This window comes from Ambystoma mexicanum, chromosome 2q (genome assembly GCF_040938575.1).
Source record: "Ambystoma mexicanum isolate Mex_15411 chromosome 2q, UKY_AmexF1_1, whole genome shotgun sequence".
Classification (NCBI taxonomy): Eukaryota; Metazoa; Chordata; class Amphibia; order Caudata; family Ambystomatidae; genus Ambystoma; species Ambystoma mexicanum.
In genome coordinates, this window is record NC_090924.1 from 454,155,275 (window position 1) to 454,175,046 (window position 19,772).

Here is a 19,772-nt window from a genome sequence, read left to right on the forward strand (position 1 = left end):
TTTACCTCTCAAAGGGATACAAGCTTCAATGACGAGCAAATATCTGTCCCGACAAACAGTAAACATACACAAACAAACAGACCATGCTGTCTAAGACAAAAGGTTGCCTATATACAAGAAGCATCCATAAAGATAGCACATGCTGATTGAATTATGTATGAGTGACACCATGATGTGGCACTACCGGGGTGTGGTACAAGTCTTAAGTGGGCCCATTGCCTGTTTGGTTACTATGCACTCTTGATCATGTCAGGTGACATGTTGATGCCATTGAACAAGTGAGCCCATTTGTTTTAATAGAAGACAATCTGCCTCGCTCACAGCCAACATAGTCTTATTAGATAGTGTGCCTGGCCTGTCAAATGCAAACAACTAAAATAAGTAAAAACCAGAAGGACTGCCCAGCTGGTGTCTGCCAATATTTCCCATATACATTTCCTGAGCACTTCGTATAAAATAGGGTTTGACTAAATAATTCCATCTTTACTGAAGAATCTATTGGACAGACACTGCTAGCCAAACCAGCAATGTTTCACAACATCAGGCATCAAAGATAAGCTAGCAGTTTTCATAGTTCATTTATGTGTCAACAATGGTTTCATGGACTAAGACCAATCCTCTTCAGTCTTTTAAGTACATAGGAACAAATAATATTACTTTGAAATGTATTTTAACATGGATTATTTTCAATTTTTGAAATAGCCAATTTGATATTTGAAATGATCTTTCAGTCCTTTGCCAATTTTTATAACGGCATTGTGTACAGAAGCCTCACTTTATTTCATTCCAGAATGTGCTAGTTATTAAAATGCCATCATGCATCATCATCGGATTTTCTGATAGTACAAATACCAAGATGCACAGAAATATATTACACATTTTCCCCCAGAGATGGTCAGACAATGGTTGCTCAACTGTACCGTTCAACCAAATGTGTTAGAGGAACTACTGATGTCTTGGGAGATGTATGAGGAAATTGATTACGTGTATGTAGTCAACATTTCAAACGTGAGAATTTACAAAGAAGGGCCACTCTAGACTGACAGAGTACTTGCAGCAGCTGTACCTACGATCTTTCCATATCAGCGTGGGATAGTGAGGATAATATAGATCAATGGTGTCAAGTCATAAGTATTGATACCCTTTTTTTCTTTTTTATTTATACTTGGTTATGTGCATAAAACCTTTACAAACATATTTTCAACACGTAAAATTCGATGTTTTTTACAAATTTGAAGTTTGGGGCATGAATAGAGTTAAGAAGTACAATTTACTCAGTCGGTCCCTAGAAAATGAGCAATGGGACTGATTTGTGTGCAAAGCTAGCAGATGTGCAAAGCATGATATAAAGTTTCTTTAAGAAAACAACAGTCGTTAGGACTTCATAGCTGCAACAGATGACATATACAAAAATGCAAGTAAAATGTGTTCCGATGGTCCAAAAGGCAACTAAAGTCCATAAATGAAGATTGGTACATGAGTTACACCAGTATCTTGGTGACTAAGTATAAGACAATACAATCACAATGAGAGCAATTTTTATGTGGTATATTGCTGGGAGTATATAGTGATTCATTAATCCTATACAATAGTTTAGTTAATGCTAATATGAGACTGATGTTTTCCCCCCACATGCATCGGGCCCTGGCGAAGATAGTTAAACCAGTCTTGAATTTACAGAGTAATATAGATCTTGCATTTTCAAAGTGGGTGCAATAGAGAACTAGATGTTTCAATGTTTCCAACCCGCTAGTCCCAGAGCAGAATCGGCAGGAACCATTGTGTGTTGTTCCATCGTAGTCCTGTCAGTGATATGTGCATATCAGAAATTTATGGAGTTTAAAATGCAAAATTAAAGCACATGCTTTGACGCACGGAATGCACACTATGTATGCCACTCTGTTTTCTTTTTTGGGAAAACATGCATATTCTTTGTATGATTTATAGGCATTATTTGTCTCAATAGTAGGTAACCAATGACATTTGTAATGCTTCTTTTTGACAAAAGGCAAGCCGAGCCCAAGATCTTCAGTGCTAACATTGATTCGGGTGACAATGTGTCAGATTCCCTTCAAATTTGACCAAAGATGGTAGGTAAGACTACTTGAGCATCTTGCTGAGGGCCTAAAACAGCGAATTAAGTGGTGGATATACCGTTTGTACATAGTTGGTTAATTTGCGCCATTGGAATTGGCAGATAGGGAGCTCAACCCTAGTTTGTGGCGTAAAATGGAATTCGGCAGTGCTGGAGCTAAACCCAAAGTCTGCTTCCACATCAGCCCTGGAATCCTGTCAAGAATACGGTCCAAATCCAATAGGCAAATATCTAGCCCATACAGCAGAATGGGTTCCACTTTTAAAGTATAAAAGTCAATGACAGGGATCAAAGAATATTTATTATACTTCCTAAATACAATCTTCATTTGAGATAACAGCGGTCTCATCTTCAAGTTTATGTTGACGGTCCACATGCTAAGGGAATTAGTGTCAGATATGGTATAGTCAAGATAGCGTAATGAGTATGTACATTCAATTTCTGTACCTATCATTGACCATTTGAAGGTTCGGACTCTCTTTCTGTTTGTGAAAATGATAACTACACTTTGAGAGATTGGCCTGTAAATTGTGTTTGCATATGGAAGCATATTCAGAAAATAGGCTGAGCTTGTTTTGGGTTCTTATAAAAAAAAAAGAGGTCATCGGCAAACCCCATCCAGTGCAGATGGAGGTTGCAGAGCCTTATTGCAAACATTCTGTCCCCATTCCAGATATGATCCAGATCACATAGGTACAAGTTGAACAACGTTGATGCACGATTGCTTCCCTGCTTGACCCCTGTGAACGTTGGGATTGGTGGGGTGAGGGCTCCTTCTTGGTTGGTGCGTATTTGGAAACTAGTGTCCTGATGTAACATCACTATTAGGTGAACTAAAGAGACGGGGATTCCAAGGTTAATCATTTTTTCCCCACAGAATGTTTCTGATCACAGTCAAAAGCCGCCGTCATGTCCAACGCGGCTATGTAGATGGGTCCAGATTCCGTATTCTTAGACTTTGTCAATATGTGGGCAAAAATTGTGGCATTGAGGGAAGTTCCCATGAATTTACGAAAGCCTACCTGGAATCTAGACAAGCCATCATGTGAACAAATGTAATCTTCAAGATGTTTGATAAGTTTGGCGAAAACCTTGTAAGAGGCGTCCATTAAGGCAATTGGATGAAAGTTAGAGGGATCGTTTGGGTCACCCTTCTTGTTAATGGGAATTATGATAGCTGTGAGCCATGAAACTGGTATTTGATTAGAGCGAAGGATGTAATCAAACTTACATTGTAGAATGGTGGCCCAAAATTATGGATCTGCTTTTAGTATACAAGAGGGTATACTGTCGGACCCGCCGCTTTAGAGAATTTAATTTTGCCATTTGCCCATTGAACGTCTCCAATGGAAAACGAGCATTGCTCTAAAGATGTTAACTTAGACATGTCGAACTGATATTTGATGTATTTCTGTGGTAACTGTAATTTATGTTATATGAAAGCACTCCATCAGTCAGCTAATATCGATGAATTTAGATTGCCAGGTGCTCTAAGCGTTACACCTCTCAATGCTACACATACGTTCTTGATCTTACCTTTACACAGATTAGCAATCATCTTCTGATCGTCTGATATGTGTAGATGATGTTCAAACACTAAGTTTGTTTTTATAACTTTGGCATATGTGGTTTTTGAGACCTTTATACGCTAGACCTGGCAAGGTCATCTTTTTGAGTTCCCCAAGTTTTGTGTTTTTGTCGCGTTTGAGAAGGGCCACTTCTGCGTTGAAGGAGGGATTGTGGATTTGCTGTTTGTTGGATGCTAGATATACTATTGTGTTCAGATGAAATTTAATAACAGACATGTTCCATTTCTCCATTTGTTGCGAGTCCATGCCAAAATATTTCAGTTCGGAAACACGACAAATGTCCTTACTGACCTGGTAGGCGAGTTCTCTACTAAGATTTGGATTCCACTGTACAGAAATAGACTGCCTTTCGATGTCGATTAGTGCTAAATCTTGATTTTCTTGGTAGGGTCAATGGGATATGTTCAACTTTAATGTAATAGCCATGTGGCCACCTCGTTTGAGATTGTCTATAGTAACAGGATCAACAAAGCCAAGCAGCTTAGAGGAGAAAAAAGAAGTAATCGATGTAAGAGCTCAATTATCCCCGTTGCTGGGTACAAGTGTGGTAGTTGTCCTCCATTTCAACAAGGTGCAAATCCCAGTCTGCCAAAAGGTCCACCCATCACTGGCCCCGCTTTTGAGAAACAGACCAGATTTCAGATGCATATGAGGAGGTGGAAGAATCTAAACAATTTAAACAGACAGAGTTAAAGTCACCACCCAGGATGACATAATAGTTGGGGTTTTGCACAAAAGCATCTTCTAATAATTCGTCTAATTGCGTGAAAAAGGAATCCATAGTGGTCCTCGCTGGATTCCAGTAAACGCAAATTATTAAGAAGACTGAGTTAGACTAGCCAAGAGGAGAACATTCAAACACTAGGAATTCATTTGAGCTGGCAAACAGGGCAGAATCCACCTTCATGTTATTGTCCACAAGGACTGCTAAGGCACCCGCTGGTCTGCCTGCTATGCCACTTGTGGCTGGCTTGGTGTAGGTGGTATAGACGTTTATACAGAAAGGCTGTAATTTCATTGTCTCTTGTATAAGGATGATAGTGGGTTTTTTGCCAAGAGACAGAGTTCAGCCAAATGAATACGTTTGAAAATCTGCAGCAGTTCCAGGGTAGAATTTTAAAACCAACTCGGCTACGCTCGTGCTTTTGACTTGCTCATTGCCGAGATGATGGTCGACCAGTCTTTAACTGTGCTTGCTATGGATGAAAGTTGCGCTAGTAATTCTGCGTTAGGTTGGAGGAGCGTTTGTTCACACGGGAGAGCACCATTGTTGTCATCTGCCGAGGTTTCCCGAGTTTCTATGAATTCTTTGGCAGCTTCCACAGTCCTAAATAGTTGAGGCAAGAGTCCCACATGTACAAAGTCAGATTTGTGTTCGCACATCAGTTTCGTAATTATGTGGGATTGAAAACCACAAAATCATACGATTATTGTTGTGGGTGGACAAAGTGATCCAGTCTATGTCCTCAGAGTTAAGAGTTCTCAATTGCGAACTTTGTTTAAAAGGTATTTAAAATAAATGTCCGATTTAATCTACGTATACTATTAACAGCACAATCACTCGTCCATCCTATTATTTTAGGAATGTCGGTTGTGAATTCGATAAGAGAGGACTCATTCGAAGAAATATTACAGGGTTGGGATGGTGAAAGATCGTCCACCGCAGCCCCAGTCTCTTTGGAAGCGTTAGCATCTGGGTGCTTATCAACGGATGATGAATGAAGCGAGTTCAAGTCCTTGGTTGGAGCTCGAATGTCAACACGCAAGGTAGTTTGGGCACTGGTTTTAATCAGTGATTTTACAATATCCTGGTCAGACGGTTGGTGCCGTCTTCAAGGGTGTGGGGAGGCCTACACTGGCACATCCCTGATCAGATGACTGGTCTAAGACGATGGAATCCGCCTTTGCTTGTGTGGCCGGTCCCTCACTGATGATGGAATAAGAGCCCCTTATTTGCTTATTGCATAAGGTGGGAAAACATTTAGATAGTTGGACTTGTTTTACTTTGTCATTATTCGTTAAGAGATGGTGGAGAGGTGGATCCACCAGGGGGCGCAGAGATGTGCTGAAGCGTCTCAGCTCGTCTCCTCCGAAGGGCACCGTTTGAGGGTCTTGAGGCCCCCCCCCCAAAACCCCCGGAGTGAGGAGCAAACCATACCCCCACTTTGCCAACGTTGGTGGGCACATCACCCCAAAATTTGGACTTCCGCGGTGGAGCCGCTGCGAAGCCGCTGCGAAGCCGCAGACCCGTTGAAGTTTGGAGGGAGTGTGGCCCCTCCCCCCTTCGGCGCCGCGGCTCCACAAGAAACTACGCGGAGCCCGGGTTAGAGAGCGGCCTGTGACTAGGCCGAGCGACGCTGGCTGGCGCCTTCTCCCCGGAGGGAGGTAGTGGTGGCAGGGCGCACCCTGGTTGTAGCTGGACCCGCGCCCCCTGGGCAGACGCAAGCCCCCTGCAATGTCCGGGGAGGGCCCGGAGCGGCGCCGCTGGGTCCCCCTGTGCCTGGAGAGCCGCCGCGAGGCCCGTGGAGAGCGGGATCGGGCAGAATAAGAGAGGCCCGCCGAGGGCTTACTGTGCCGTGAGCGGCACGAAAACTGAGAACTTGGACCTGGCCCCGAGGCGCAGGGACGGCCGGCGGTGCCCTTCCCCCGGCCCGCTCAGATTGGGTGCGGCATCATCCCCACGGGGTGGCACCAGCGGGCTCACGAGGTGAGGAGACCAAGAACGGCACCCTGAGAACCCCCAAGATCGTGGAAGGAAACGGAGCAACACAGGGGGTGGTCCACTACCCCTCCCATTGAACCTGGAGGGGTATTGGGGGAGTCTCCTTGCATCTCCCGTCTGGCTGGGGTGGAGAGCCCATTTGCAGGACAAGGAAAGACGCAGAAGTGCGGGTACGAGGTGGTATACCAGTGGCGGTGCACTCTGCACCTATGAGGGGAGGCCGGCGGTGAGGCCCCCTGAACACATGCTTTTTGGAGGCAGACACCTCGAGTCAGAGATGTCTGGGGGGGGGGCCTATTAGCTGGAAGGAGGCACTACAGAGATTTCGCCGTCCGTCCCTGGGCCCCCAAATACGTCCTGAAATGGCGACACATGCACACCAGGAAGCAGCGGACACCAGCACTGTCACCAGGGGCATGGGGGCACCTCCTGGAGGAAATCAGAGGCTTCAGGGCAGATATAGCACTGCGACTGGGCACCCCGGACAAGACAGTTGACAAAATAGACGATAGAGTTCTTGCGCTCGAGAATAACACTGCTTCCAACGATATCTTCGACACCCAATTCGATATGCGCCTTGCGGAGCTTGAAAGGAGGGAAGAGAAATGCTCCTTGAAGTTGGATGACTTAGAAAACAGGGAACGTCGGTGTAACTTGCGCTTTCTAGGTTTCCCGGAGCACGAAGGTGAAACGCAAGCGGACATCAATAAAGCGGTTAGCGCGGTGGTCGGTCTGCTGTTCGGAGGGGCCAACACGAATGCTCTCACCATCGACAGGGCCCACAGAGCGGGCGCATCCTCCAGAGGCCCCAGGTCCATTCTTGTTCGCTTTCACTATTTTGCCGAGAAAAGCAAGATTCTCGATCTGGCTCGCAAGACAGGCCCAGTGGAGTGGGAAGGGGCCCACATTTCAATCTATCAGGATCTGTCAGCTTTTACTTTGGCAAGGCGCCGATTATGCTCTCCGCTGACAAAAATGCTCCAGTCCAAGGGGGTCCGGTACAGGTGGGGATACCCCTTCTCACTCTCTTTCGAGCTTGAAGGCTATAAGTATGCCCTGGTGACGGAGGACGACATCCAGAGAGTGTCAGGCAAACTATTGGCCGTTCAGAATATGGAGCTGGGTGACCAGGAGGGTGAGCGAGCTCCGACAGGCCCAAAAGGGACCAGGGCCCTAAGGGAAAGACGCAGGGTTCGAGGCCAAAGAAATTCAGGAGACTGGCCCCGGCATCCCCGGGGCTCCCGGACACATGAAACGAACCGTGGTGTTTAATGAAAAAGCCTGCAATCGACTTCGTGAGTGGATGGGGGAAACAATTGTTTATACCCAAGGACGACCTTGGGGGTGGGGGGGGCTCGAGTTGTTGTTAATCAAGAGTTATTGAGCCCGGAGGGGGAGACAATGGTGGCCTGGTTGGCGATAGAATGACACCAACGACCTGCCAGGCGATCAGGGGGGAGGAGGGTTGAGGGGGGAAAGTAAGGGGGTTGGGATGTTGGGGTTACAGTTATGGAATGCCAAGTTTTGGGGTCTACTACACACCCCCTGGGCTTTCACGAGCCTCTAAGGGGGTAGGCATGCACTGTGGGAGTAGGAACTGTTGTTGTTTGTCGAGGGGAGCTACGAGCTTTTATCAGTGTATTAATGGATGATCTGCTCCAATACTTGACAGTGGGATCGCTAAATGTGCGGGGGCTCAACTCGCCTACAAAGAGGTCATTGTTGGTGCGGGAATTTGCAAGGCTCCGGCTTCATTTCTTATTTGTACAGGAAACTCACTGGGTTCGGGGCAAGGAACCAAAGCTCAGGGCCAAAACTATTGATCAGGTATTCACAGCATCTTCTCAGGCAAAAAAGCAAGGAGTAGCCTTGGTGGTATCCCCCGGGGCCCATTTTGTGCTGAAAGCTTTGAAATCAGATCCAGATGGACGATATCTCATGGTTAAGGGGCAGGTGAGGGGTCGGCTGTTTACACTGGTGTGCATTTATGCCCCGAATGAAGCACAAGATGCCTTCTGGGTTGGAATGAAAGAAATAATAATATCATTCTCGGAGGGTACCCTATTGGTTGGGGGAGATTTTAATATGGTTCTATGCCCCGAGAGGGATAGGAAATCTGCTAGACCCTGCCCAAACATGCGCCTTCACGAGAGACTTGCTGTGGCCTTTCCCGAAGTGAACAGGGAACTGGGCCTGAGTGACACATGCACCTGCAAGCAGGGTCGGAAATCCCGACTATACCTTTTACTCAAGACCTCACGCAGCTTTCTCTCGTATTGACTACATTTTGGTTGAGACTTCGCTTCTGAGGGAGGTCACTGACTCGGGAGTGGATATTGTCCCCTGGACTGACCATGACATGGTGAAAATTAGACTGGGTCTCCCCCCTGCCCCGGCAGTAGGTTCCCGGTGGAGGTCTAATGACCTTCTTCTGCAGGACAAAGAGGTCCGCCAATCCCTTCTGGTGGCCATTGAAGACTATTTTTCCCTCAATGATAACGGTGAGGTTGGGGTCATGGGAGTATGGGAGGCATTTAAGGCTACTATTAGAGGCACCCTATTTGGGATAGGGTCGGGGAAAAAGAGGGAAAGAGCCCGGGAGGAGAATTCACTAAGGGAAAAGATAGAGGCAATACAACCAGGGGGAAATTAAAAACACAGATGTTCCCTGGGAAATGGGAGGAATTGCAGAGGTTACGAACCAAATTAGCAGACCTCCTTGTGGGACAGACGGAGCAGAAACTCTCTTTCTTAAAACAGAAATATATGGAAAAGGGGGAAAAGGCGGATAGGATACTTGCTTGGAGGCTTCGTGAGTTCAGAAACAGCAGAAGGGTTAACTCCATCCACACCCCGGAGGGGGACTCGACTGTGCGGGATAGTAAAATTGCGGAACAATTTAGGCAATATTATGAAAGGCTGTACAGCTCGGAATGCGTGGGTGATGTAAACTAGGTTGACAGCTTTCTCGACTCCCTCCTGATACCGGGCCTCTACCCCGACAAAGCTGAGTTACTGGAGCTACCCATAACCCCACAAGAAATAATAGATACCATATCCTCGCTAAAAAGCGGAACAGCCCCAGGGGACGATGGCTACACAGTCAAGTTTTATAAAACATATCGGTCCACGCTTGCCCCATTCATGGCCAAGATGTTCAACGCCGCATTGAATCAGGGCTCCCTCCCACCCACGATGATGTCGGCTTTGATTGTAGTGCTCCCTAAGGAGGGAAAAGACCCCGCCCATTACCAATCATATCGCCCCATTTCCCTTCTCAACACTGATGTTAAAATCCTGGCTAAACTCCTAGCTAATAGATTAGCGAAACACCTTCCTTCCCTAGTACATGGCGATCAGGTGGGTTTAGTTACGGGGCGCCAGGGATCAGACAAGATTAGGAAAACCCTCGATCTCATGCATGAAGCTTCAAAACAGGAGGTGGAAGGCTACCTTCTTTCGTTAGAATCAGAAAAGGCCTTCGACCGTGTCGAGTGGCCTTACATGGGCAGAGTTCTCCGCAAGATGGGGTTGGTAGACAACTTCTGTGGGTGGATCGCAGCACTTTACAACAGCCCCTCAGCAAGAGTATTGGTCAACGGAGGCACCTCTGAGCCGTTCTCCCTTTCCAGGGGCACCCGACAGGGATGTCCCCTCTCTCCCCTTTTATATGCTTTGGCGATGGAACCCCTGGCTATAGCAGTCAGGACAGACCAAGAGATCACGGGGATAAGGTGTGGCGACTGCGACTTTAAACTATCCTTGTTCGCAGATGATATCCTGGGCTACCTAACCAACCTCCGGGTCTCCCTACCACGATTATTTGATCTCATACACTACTTCGGCTCCTTCTCGGGGCTGAAGGTAAACACGTCCAAGTCTAGCGTAATGCCCATGGGTCCAGGGGAACATGAGATCGAGGGCAGCACCGAAATACTGGGGGTAAGAATAGAGCGGGAATCCACCAGATACCTGGGCACCATCATCCCCAGAGACCTCTCCCAACTATACCAATGCAATTTCCCGGGGATCTTGGCTCAGGTTAGTAGCGACCTTAAACGATGGGCTCCCCTTACACTCTCTTGGCTGGGGCGCAAGGTTACGGTGAAGATGAATATCTTGCCCCACCTCCTTTATCTCTTCGCGGCGCTCCCTGTGGTGATACCAGAGGCCTTTTTTGAGGTACTCCAATCCCGGGTCCTCCAATTTATCTGGAATGGCAAAAGGACGAGAGTCAAGACTTCTACCTTGACCCTTCCAAAGTCAGATGGTGGATTCGGTCTCCCGGACTTCAGGCTTTACTATAAATCAGCCCAGCTCCGAGTAATGTTGGAACATATGAGGGATGACATGGGAACATATTGGACATATATTGAGGACATTCATGCCCACCCGAGAACAGTTGGAGACCTTTTGTGGGCCCCCCCCTAGGGTTCTCCCCCCACATCTCAGAACTCATCCCACTTTGGCGGCCATCTGGGCGGTTTGGAAGCCCAACGCTGCTAACAAACAACTATCCTCTTGGCCATCCCCCCTGACTTCGCTCTGGGGCCCCCCTATTGATCTGGGCTCCAAGGGATTCCGAGACACCCAATCTTGGTCTGACATGGGCCTGGAGAGAATCTCTCAATTGTATCGTGAGGAGGGTTTTATAGAATATGACAAAATGACCGAAGCATTGGCGGACAACCCTCCCTCAGTCTTCGAATACCTACGCTTGAAGGGGATCTTGACCCACCCTCGCTGGGCCGATCGTCTCAAACGCCCCCTCACCCCTTTCGAGACTATCCTGGCCAAAAGCACAACTCGGAGGGGCTCATTATCTTTATTCTATTGCGTCTTGATAACAGCGGAATTGGAGGGTAGACAACTTTTCAAAAAGATCTGGGAAACTAGGCTGGGCATGCCTCTGGATGATCATACGTGGAGGGCTATTTTTAAATGCATTTTCATGGGTTCTCCGTATACGGCTGCTATGGAACAGAACTTCAAAATTCTCCATTCATGGCACCGCCCCCCGGCCACCCTGTCCAAAATGTTTAGGGACGTGTCCCCTTTTGCCCCAGAGGGTGTCAACAACGGGGCACATGGTTTCATATGTGGTGGGAATGCCCAGTCATTCAGGTTTATTGGTCGGAACTACTTAGCTGGATTAAGGAAATTGAGGGGTTCTCCCCGACCTAACTGCCATTGGAAATCCTCCTGGGCACCCCTGTACCGGAGACAGAACTGAATGCGTTCCCTAAGGTCATTGGGTCCATGTTGAGAGGGGGGAGGCTAGCGCTCGCCCAAAAGTGGAAAAGTGCATTGGCCCCGTCCAAAGAGGAATGGCTCTGCAAACTCAGGTCGATTTTCATATATGAAAAGCTTACCGCAATAACGAGCGACACCATGACGGACTTTGTGCAAGAATGGACTGCAGTTCTTCTCCACGAGGATTGTATTTCTATGCGCCTGTAGACTGTATCTTAGGTTGCCTCCACAAGATGCCTATCTCCATTCTTCCTTGAGAATGATTGTTTCCCTCCGGTCAATTCACAAGCTGAACCCACTGTGTCAAGTGATTTGTCTAATTGGTACTTGGCAAACAATCGTTCTCCCCAGAGCTATTATTGTTCGTGAACTCTCAAAACTTGGTATGTTGACATTGGGTTAGGGTGGGAGGGAGGAGGGTGGTGGGAAGAGAATTAATATTGGAAAAACTGACAACCTGTTTCTTTTATTCTTCGGTGGTTTACTGATGGAACGGTCCGTTTCGTTCAGCCCTTTATGTATGTTGTCAATAAAACAAATTGTTAAAAAAAAAAAAGAGATGGTGGAGAACTGCAATAGAATAAGTAGATTTTAATGCTCGTGAGAAACCAGTTAAATTATCACTGGATAAGCTTGGAATCTTGCATGGGTGTGTCTGTGGGTGTTCAGCAACACCTACTGGAGCTACTTTCTCTTAGAAGTTATTTGAAATTACTTTCAACATTGAGAAGTGACTTAGTTGAGGTCAAGGAGCTCATCAACGTTGGAAAGATTACATATTTTTTTATGTTCGAGTTATGTCCATTAATTTTATTCATTGATTGATGCTTGTTTTTTTCCAGCAGTTCTGGCTTTTTCTTTCTATTTATTTTTCGTTTCTGAGCTCTCACTTCAGCACGCTTGATTCTGTGCGAAAAAAGTAGGGTGGAAGAATCATGTAGTTCATTGGTGGAAAAGAATACAGTAGTTTCAAGGACATAAGCACCTTCCTCTTCATTTTTGACATAGCACCTTCTTTTTCATTTTTGACAATGATGTCGGTGAGTGGAGTTGGACTATTTGGGTCGTCAGAAGGCGATGCCATGATAGTCCCAGTTTCGAGAATGGATGGAATACACTCCTTCTCATCCTGATGTGTCGAGCCTTGTCGGTTTGTTAAATAACACAGGATGTCTGCTATTTTAACTGTGTTGGAGGTAACTGCATAGAGTAAGGTAGTATTAAATGCCTGCACGTTGGATTCTTTGCATGCGATGGAATCTCCAACGACTTCTGCATATGATTTGTTTTAAGCTGCTTGTGGCAAAGGGTTATTCAGCGTTTGTGTGGCTTTTGAGAGTTTGTCACTGATGATGAGACTTGGTTGTTGAGTCGACTTAGCTGGCACTGTGGGTGCATCCGACGTTGGCGTCTCCTGCACATGAACATTTTCGTGTGCATACATAAACCCCTCCAATTTGTTTAATTTGCCAATTATTTCTGATATGGAAAGCTTTATATCCCGTATTTCATGGTGTGTTAAGTCATGTCCCTTGTCGAGAAGGTTAAGAATGCGTGTTAGAACCAGAAAAGTGAAGTTGTCCGGTTTATTAAGATCATGTTATTGCGTACTGGTGTTGTGAAGAGTATGCAAATTCTCTTCAGCACTCAGTTGTTGCATATCTATAGGTGTCTCATTGTGAATGTCATCTAAATATTTACGTGACCTTATGTGATTACTGGACGTTGGTTTGCTTGTGAAAGAGGTAGGTGAACTAGCAGTGGGAAGAGATTACCACTGGAATACACCTTATCTTTGAACCAAGGCTGATCGTAAATATAACTATGGGGAAGATTGTGCAAGCACACCTCCAACTTCAGAGGGTGAAAGTAAAGCAGGTTTATAAACCCAAGCGACACTCTGATTCGCTTACCCCACTCAGCCTTTAAGGCATGGGCCAAAATGGATAAATCCAATATTTGGTTGTCAGATTGTTCGGAAAAGTATTGCGGCGTAGAAAGTTTTAAGCTTTTAATTACACTATGAAATGATTGTGGGTTTATGTTGTTGAAACCATCGACTGCCTTGTGCTTGGTCATAAAGTCGCTGCGATAGGTTTGTGGCTACATTATACCGGTCGACATATATATATATAGTGAAAAAGAGGAGAGGGGCGCACTCCAGTTCCCTGCACAGTAAACCTTCTCAGCCACTGGTGTTCTCCTCCTACCGGTTTCTGTGCTCTTCAGAAAAACAAAGACTCACTTTAAAAAAAATCTCACTCACCAAGAGGAGGAGATCCTGTCCAGAATCCGTGCATTGGAAGACTATATTATTAAACCTGCTGATAAAGGCACTAACATAGTCATAATGAATCGAAGCAAATTGACAATTGAAAGATCCCAAATACTACAGGTTATGTATGGGAGGACAGGTCAAAGAGACCCCCTCCCCTGCAGTCCCCTCCTTGTGATGTCTATGACTCGTCAGGGGACCCCCTGCCACCAGGGCCCAAGTGGTGGGTGGACCACTGGCCGACACATGGACCAAACGTCCTGTATTAGGCTAGACCCTGGGAACCATTTTGAAAACCAGGACGCCATTTTAAGACATGACTCTATGTGCACTGCAGCACAGCCCCCACCTCCAGAGAGTCTTTGTCTACCCTGTTGCCTCTGCTCCCTGGCAGATCCACTGAAAGCCCGTTCCCACGACCAGTCGGACATGAGCTAGTGTTAGAGCAAACACTGTATCTTTGACCTTCCGCAGTGCATCATTATCCTCAGCGTGACCCGGGCAGCGGGGCTGGCTTGGAAAATAACTGTAAACCGTCCTCGATAAAACAAAAGCCTTAATCCCACACCAAGAAACTGCTCACACATATATACATATATATATGTTGCATTACAACGATATCCCTTCTGCACGACCTCCGTGTCAAAAATCTACAAACACTGTACGAACAAAGAATGTGTCATTGTGTGACCACATGGTCACGACACCCAGACCCCCTCAGTATGCGCACACACTCGGGGCCCCTGGCCTCCTACTATGTGCTTCTCTAGGGGTAATGTAAAGTGAGTGATACCAAGTCCTTATGCCATGACTACCCTGATGCTGCTAGAATGCAAAGGAACACAAGCGCGACATTATTGTGAGCTCATGTAAATTGCTTAAATGAGATACGTAGAATGCCATCAAGTGCAAATGTACAGGTTTAACGTGTATTACTGCTGTCAACCGTATTGGTCTGTTGCTCCTGCGTGCTCCACCAACCCTAATGCTACCTCACGTATCGTGTTTACAATGTGATTCTAAAACTGCTAATATTGCAAATACTTACCCAATAGTGACTAATTGAGCTGTAGATATAGTTAACAAATTCTGAAATTAATAAGTACTGATGTAAATACTATAGATGTGTAACCCCTTAGCCATTTTTACATTATACATTATTACATTATACGAATCTCTTCATCCTCAATGCAATCGAATACGATTTGCAGCTTGCGAGAAGGCTATCATCGCGGGCATATCCAAGGCCACCTCCCCTCCTTTCCCATTGAAGCCTGCCAGAGAAAGCAAAGGCCCGAGCTACACTGCCTCACCTCCCTCAATTCGGCTGGAGCCGCTTCAGGCATTCATGATTCCCCCGCAGCTCACATGGCCACAAACAGCCACCTGAAATATTTACAGCCCAGCAGCAAAATCTGGCCATAACCAGAGGCCAGACGTGCCCCCTCATAGGTCCAACGACCTACCAGTTCACCCCAGGTTAATGACGCTTGTAAAAGAAGACATCTAATATTGCACTAACATTGTGTAAAAGCATCCGTCATGACTTCTAACGAGACCCAAAGCTCGGACAGCTTACCCCGTGCCCGGAGACCCGACCCAATGGCCTATAATACCTAGTCAACAGGATAACAGCAACCCTGTATTGATGTATCGCCAAAGCACCCCACCTAATGCGCATTCCTCCCCCGTTATATTAACCTGCAGAATAACCTATTGTAGGATTTACAGGGCAACTGACATTGCAGCATTGAATGAATGGGGTGTACCTGGCCCTTAGGGCAGAAAGCCAAGGAAGACGTCCATCAATGACACTGACCACGCCTGACCGGACAGCGCTTCCCGGATGAGCCCAGCTGACCTGCCCACCCCACGTTGGCAACCGGCGGTGTCCACCAACCACGGAGCGACGCATCACAGCTGCACATATATATAGTCGACGCCACCCAATCCCCATGTCTATGTGTCCCCTATAGTGTGTAGGTGCCTATGACACTTTTTGTAAATATAAACGCCTGTATTTGCGATTGTCAGACAGAGCGCTCTCAGAGTTTGCAGAGTTCCTTGCATGCCCTATTTTGACTTAGATAAAGCTTCCCTTAAGCTCACCCACACTTGGTCCTAGCCTTATTCCCATTCGTGGGAGAGTCCATTCTTGCCTCTCATTGCGGGGAGGGTCTTGCTATCTGGGGACGCTTGCCTTCAGTTACTGGACAAAGACCCCACGCCAGACATGAACAATAAACTGTTTGAATTATTGATGAGATGGAAAGAGAAAGGCTTATTGATAGAATATATGTGTAAATATTTGCATCCTACGTTTCCAGTGATGCCCACTATTTACTTCCTGCCTAAGGTCCATAAAAATAAAACTAGACCACCCGGGAGACCCATAGTGACATTATGTGGGGCACTCCTTGAAAATGTGTCAAAACTAGTAGATGAAACACTAATCAAGTTTGTTACCAGCTTACCGTCATATTTACGAGATACCAAGGATTTCCTTAATAAAATAGACGGCATACCCTGGGAAAAAACCTATCTACTAGCAACATTAGATGTGGTATCCCTATACACATCAATAAAAAATACAGACGGCCTGAAGTCGTGCGAGTATTTTCTAAAAACGAGATCATTGAACTATTTGGAACATGGACAGATGATTTTAGAGATGATCAACCTTTGCTTAACCAACAATAGTTTTTTATTCAATAAAAACCTTTACACTCAGTTCCAAGGAACAGCCATGGGTACAACATTCGCCCCCTCATATGCAAATTTAATGATGGGGTGGTGGGAGAAGTTTGCAGTATGGGACCCTCCCAATAGCCACCAAACGGACAAAGTGGTCCTTTGGTTGCGCTATATAGATGACTTATTTGTAATTTGGGATGGAACAACAGATGAAGGGTTGGAGTTTGTTAAGTCGCTTAATGTAAATGAATATAATTTGCAGTTCACCGACTGCCACAGCAAGACTGACATCGTTTACTTAGATATTCTTGTAACTGTGTCACAGGATGGATTAGTAACTGAACGTTACCGCAAACCAACAAGCTCCAACATCCCCCTGCATGCCAAAAGCAGTCAGCCACAGCTCTTAAGTGGAGCATTCCCTATGGTGAATTTATCCGCATTAGATGGAACTGTTCGCAACTAGATACTTATGATAAGGAATGCAGAGCTATGGCCTTGATGTTTCAACAAAGAGGCTATCCTAAGAAAGTACTGGAAAGAGCATATATTAAAGCACGGAAGAAGGATCGCTCCATTTTACTGATGCCCAAAATTCAAACTGAGAGCGTATTGGAAGAAACAGATACACGACTCATTTTGACATTCAGTAAAGCTTCTACGCACATTCGCCATATAATACATAAACATTGGCATGTACTTAAGCAAGATGAACATTTGGGGAGCATTTTGGGTCCTAATGTTAATATCACATATAGACGCTCAACCTCACTGAAGGATGACCTGGTTTCCAGTTACATGAGTCCGAAAATTTCACAAACTGCCCCGAGCTGGCTAAATGCTAATCCAGAAGGCTTCCAGAAATGCGCAAAATGTAAAGCGTGCATGCAAGTTTGCAAGAAACACTAAAAACTATCTACACCCTGTATTACAAAGAAATGTGACTATAAAATCTAGGATCACATGTGAAACAGAATATGTTGTATACGTGCTCACATGCCCATGTGACAAATGGTATGTGGGGAGTATGATCGGCAAACTGAAACTCAGGCTATTGCAACACATAAGAGCTATCAAAAATGTCGATCCCGGATGTCCCATGGCCTTACATTTCCAGGAGAAGCACGGAGGCAAACTAGAAGGCTTTGGATATTTTGGCATTCATACTATTCCAAAAACAGCAAGAGGTGGTAATCGGGAACTCTTTCTCAGACAATCAGAAACCAAATATATTTTAGACCTCGAGACCAAGAAACTCAAAGGCCATAACCTAGATGAAGAATTGTACACCTTTCTAGGCACTTAAATTGTCTCAGTTGATACAACAGCATCTACTGCATTGACTTTAAAGAAGACCTCAGATTCCCACAACTTGTTGTGAGGTCCTGTTTTTCTATAAGCATATATTTTTAAGAGACTTTTCTTATTACTACAATTGTATGCCTAGATTTCCCCTTTCCCTCTCCCCTCCCCCACTTTTCAAATATGTGTAAATGCTTTCTTCTTAATTGGTGTTTACATGAAGTTGTCACGGGTAAACGTTTTCCACTAGCATTCAAGGACAGAAGGTCTATTGATTTAAGAAAACCTTTTATATCTAATAAGAGAATTTAATGTATTTTAGACCTTCTTCTATCCATCCTTTCTTTGTCTTTTATTTATCTTTTACCTAACACTTTTTTCTCCTTTATAGGGTGAGCAACATATTTATTGTTGAAATATTGATGAAACACAGGAAAACTAACAGTCGCACACAAATCACCCTTTTAGCCATGTTTTTATGTTTGTGATTATAATTCTGATGTGACAACATGACTTAGGAGTTCTCTTAAGTGATTAAGGTTTCACAGTAGCAAGCCAATGTCTTTTATACATGTGTAGTAATAATATTCTGTGCAGTGAGTAATGATTGACATGTACATGTAAAGCACTAAGCACTTTATTTATTTCCGTATTAGGATTATTATGATGCTGCTAATGCACATTGCACTTTACCAACAGTTTGTTGGACTCCTTGGCTGCTAATGGCACAAGCACTTTATCAACAATTATGTTGAATATTGCAGATTTGCACAGTCAGCTATAATAGGCATTTTAGGAGGTAATTCCAACACGTCAACCACAGTATATTATGGTTAGGTGCACTAAGCACTTAATCCCAAACATTATACTACACTGTCAGTACTAACTGTGGTTACTGACACACACCACATGCTGTAAGAGCATCAGTGCACTCCATAGAGTGTAGCACGTAGCTTTGCATAAAGGAGCACATGCGAAAGACTAGGAAAGTGACATTATATGGACAAAGGGTTATTTCCTAGTTCCCCTTTGTCAACTGAAATTGAACACTATTGTTCATAACCAGTGCGAGAATGAAACTTACCGGTTAGCAGCTAGGCTTATTTTGGAATTAATCTATGACAGCGATCACTGCATGCACCTTCAAAGCGGCAACAAAATATAACGTGCATTCACTTGCTTGTCGCAGAAGCAGGCTTTCTGTTTTCCGGTTTCTAAATAGAACGAACCGTGTTGTGCACAATATTTAAAAGTAATCTCTGCATGCAGTTTATAAATGGTTATGTTTCATATGCTACAATGTTTGTTTTGCAATGCTCGATAACAAGGATTTTTTGTATTTTAAATGTAACGAACTGTGCAAAGTACACTATTCAAACATGGCGGTTTTTAACCATAGATTATGTGTTTGCAAACGCGACTATCTATATTGAAACTATAGAGATAATGTTAGTTTATAAGTCCTTCTTCTGTGTTTCTTACCCTCAACGTGAATAAGCGGTCTGTTGCCGCGAAACGCGTCGTTGTTTTCGTGTTGCCATCTCTGTCGTGGACATTATATTAATTAAAGCCATTTTTGTGCCTGTAATACCCTGGCGTCCTGTTTCTGTGCTTGGTGAAGACTACTAGCCTCAAACTTCTTCCTGGAGTGACATCCACTTTCTTTGTACCTTCGTACAGGGACTTTTCTGAAATATATATATACTTGAGAAAAAAAAAAAGGTTTTGAGGGTTGCAGGGGGCTCCGCTGCATGTTCCATGTAATAATGTCTCAGCAAAAAACGGCAATTCTTCTGTGAATTTTTTGCATGGCAATATCTTTGCGGGGACATCACATGGAAC

General features: G+C 45.0%; 1 protein-coding gene across 2 annotated transcripts in view; it reads right to left on the minus strand.

Moving 5' to 3' along the window:
- The window catches only part of FTSJ1 (FtsJ RNA 2'-O-methyltransferase 1), a 328,389-nt gene that overhangs the window by 157,635 nt on the left and 150,982 nt on the right, over positions 1–19,772 (minus strand). The window lies entirely within an intron of this gene.